At 46.1% G+C, this 3,610-nt stretch overlaps 1 pseudogene; it reads left to right on the top strand.

The window, feature by feature from the left end:
- The first annotated feature begins 356 nt into the window (after positions 1 to 356).
- On the top strand, positions 357 to 488 carry LOC119343030 (annotated as a pseudogene).
- The last annotated feature ends 3,122 nt before the right edge of the window (positions 489 to 3,610 follow it).

The raw sequence follows: 3,610 nt of genomic DNA on the forward strand, positions 1-3,610 counted from the left end.
GTCGATGATGGTAATGCAGTTGGCGTGGCTGCCGGCAACGAGGAAGAAGATCTGATGCGGCGAAAGAAAGTCTGCAGGGGGGATCTCTGCTGCAGTGAACGCTTCTGTCAATGGTGCACCTCAGGTGGGGTGGATGACGGCACGGCAGGAGCAGGACATAACACACAGAGTTTTCTTTGACGCCAATCTGAAAATGAAGTAAATCTGTAAGGGCTCCTTAAAATTGGAGGATTCTATAAATGCAGGGACAGGAAAAACATAGGAATAGGATAGGAATGCACGTGCAAAACAGAGCATTTGGAAACATAGGATTTCAGTCAACATGGGTGTTTGGCTCACATGAATTGGAAGAACAGATCTTTGCGCTTGGGGCAATGACGCAGCTAGTGAGATTATACCGAGGCGCGTCAATTGCTGGTTGAAAACTATTTCCAAACCCCCTCTTTGGCTCTCTGGGGCCATCGAGAATTTCTGAATTGGAAGAACAGAGGAATGGAGAAACAAAGTGATGCGACGAATGTACAACCTCTTTGGCATAGCCTTGTGGACCTCAGCATCATTGGGTTGGACGTGGAGGATGGTGATGATGCTGGTGTGACTGTCGGAGGCGGGGAAGAAGATCCGAGGCCTCTGGACACGGCGACGAGGGTACTGCTCCGCTGTGATGGACGGTTCCATCGTTGGAGCAGCTCCGCTAAGGTGTACGACAACGAGGCTGAAGCATGACAAGACAGACAACTTTAATCTGAAGTGGGACCCTAATATCATCTGCAATAGATGATGTAAAATACATCACCAAAAAGTGCTAGATGTAAAATGCATCAGCCGCGCCATGGCTGCTCTGACAGATGTTGTAAGTACTGTTCACTCTGAACTTAACTGAAGAAAATGAACTTCACAGTCGAAACTGAATTTTACTGTCGAAACTGATTGAACTAGTAACAGAGCATTGCAATAGATGTTTTGGGTGTTCGAGCACTAGTAGCAGAGAAGCAGTGATCTAAATCAGCAGACGCTCGAGCAGGGAACACACTAGCAGAGAGCAAGTCGTGCAGTAGCACCGCGAGCGAGTGCTAAAGCAGCAACTCATGTAGCTGCCGGAGGTCGTGCAGCAGCAGCAGCAGCAGCGCAAGCGAGCGCAAGAGTAGAGCATCTGCACGAATGAAAGTAGGAGCAGTGCAGCAGCGCGACCGACAGCAAGAACAGAGCCACAGCGCGAGCGAGAGCCAGAGCAGCTGCAGCTAGTTCCGTTGTGGAAGTCGCCGCTGAGGAAGCAACGACATGTGGGAGAGACGTTATGGATGATGTGGCCGGCGACGGCATCGTTGATGGAGACGCCATGTCTGCTCGGTATCGAGCACCGGCAGCCCCGTGAGATCGAATAAAAGATAAAATGCAGCGGTGAGTGCAGAACCTCCTTGGTGGCACCGAGTTGGCCTCGGCTTCATCGGAGGAATTGGTGAGGGTGCTGCGGTTCCGGTGGGGCAGGTCAAGATAGCGCTGTGGGGATTGAGGTGGCGCGATAGACGAGGCGAACATCGGGGCAGCTCCTTGGAGGTGGAGGACGGGGCGGCTGATCCAGCGGGACGACGAGATCGATAATGGATCCTCATCCGGTGCGGTGGATGAGGGACGGCGAGCTATTGCGGTGGACGACGTAGTCGGGGAAGAGTCTCTGACTAGGCGGCGGTCGGGAGGCCGACGGAGGAGCATGGGGTTTCGCGGGTTTTGGCGGCCTCGGTGTACGAATAGGGGGGGAGGGGGTGAAGGGGGAGGGGGAGCCAAGCTTAGGGACGCGCTTGTCCAAAATGTAGGGTAAGTTACCAGCGTACCCCCACCGATTTTGACACCGCGACGTGGAGCTTCATATCCGGTTGAGGGGTGGAAGGGGGATTTCGTGTGTCTGGGCTGCGAGAGCGATTTCGGATGAGGAGGGAGTTCTCGCGCGCGTCCAAATTTCGGGATAACAAGGCGCGGCACGGGTTGAAGAAGCGGAAGTTTCAAAGCAGGTGAGACAAAAGATACTCGAGCTTGAAAATTTCGGGATAACAAGGTGCGGATTCCTTGTTCGGCAGAACAAACTTAACGTGTGAAAAAAAATCATACAAGACAAAAGAGAGTCATGTCCCCTTTTACTATATTGCTATAGATGCCATTGAAAAAACTACAAGAAAAATGTAAAAAAATGGGAGAACATGATTACCCTGCACAGTACCAAATCGATTCGCACTTCCCTCAACAACAACAAAAAACAAATCAATTCCCACCAAAGAAAGAGTAATGTCCCTTTTTATATGATTACAGATGCCATGATCTCGAATTTGAATTTTTGAATCCATGTTATGTTGAATTCGAATATATCATTAGGTGACCTTGTGGTTTATAATTGATGTAGTCATACATTTTGATCTTCCATCATATATGAACATTTTACTCCACCATGTGAACATATATATTGTCATCTACCATATGGACTAAATTTGAATCAATTTTCCTTATTTGAATACGATTGTTGTCAAGTTATACAATAATTTAAATATTATCTTGATAACAAAAAGACATGCATATAGCAGTAATCATAATTCACTATGAACTACATGTACCATATGCTCTCCAATTAAAATATCCGTATCCATTTTATGTTGAATTCAAATCATAGTACATTATTGGTCTAGGTAGCGAGATGTTCAGGATAATCTAAACCATGTTTTCATACGTATAATTTTTGGCTGAATTGGGACAAGTTTGGGTATAAGCCTCTTGCAAAATCGGAGATTCTCTCAACAAGCCTCATGGTTCCGAGAGGGAACGTGTCACCTTTGTGTGCGAAACGATATACGCTGCCTCCCCCTGATTTTATTTACAGAGGCAACATAGAACTATATGAGTGCCCTGCTAAATTTTGGAATTATTTCAGGTTCATTTAGCCTTTTTATACAATAATTGAGTTTCTGGACTTGCATGCACATGCTCCGGTGCACCAAAGTGGGTTGAAAAATCACATGTGTGTCCTTGGTTGAATTTCTAGGTCCCAAGGAAGAAATGAGAATGAAATTCAAACATCTGGGCGTCATGACTCTGCCGAGAACATCGAGAAACTTAGATTTTAATTTCATGTAATGAAACTTGGCATGGTGTCATGTCATGGCACTAACATGTTGTGGAAGCTCGTGGTTCTAAGAGGGAACGTGCCACCCCCCCCCCCCGCCCCGCCCTTGATTTTATTAACAAAGGCAACATAGAACAACATTAGTGCCATGTTAAATTTTGGAATTATTCCGGGTTCGTTTGTCGTTTTTTATACATTAATTGAGTTTCTGGTCATTTAATGTGCATAAGTCAAATTTGAACTACAAGCACATGCTCTCGTGCACCAAAGTTGGTTGAAAAATCACATTTGTGTCCTCGGGTGAATTTCTAGATCCCATGCAAGAAATGAGAATAAAATTAAAACATCTGGGCATCGTGGCTTGGCCGAGAACATTGAGAAACTTGGTTTTAAAATTCTTGTAAATCCAAAACACGTCTGAAAATCATGAAACTTGGTATGGATGTCATGTCATGGTACTACCATGTTGTGGTAAAAAAATGGCCGAATAGGAACAGATTT

This window comes from Triticum dicoccoides, unplaced genomic scaffold (genome assembly GCF_002162155.2).
Source record: "Triticum dicoccoides isolate Atlit2015 ecotype Zavitan unplaced genomic scaffold, WEW_v2.0 scaffold113190, whole genome shotgun sequence".
Taxonomy (NCBI): domain Eukaryota; kingdom Viridiplantae; phylum Streptophyta; class Magnoliopsida; order Poales; family Poaceae; genus Triticum; species Triticum dicoccoides.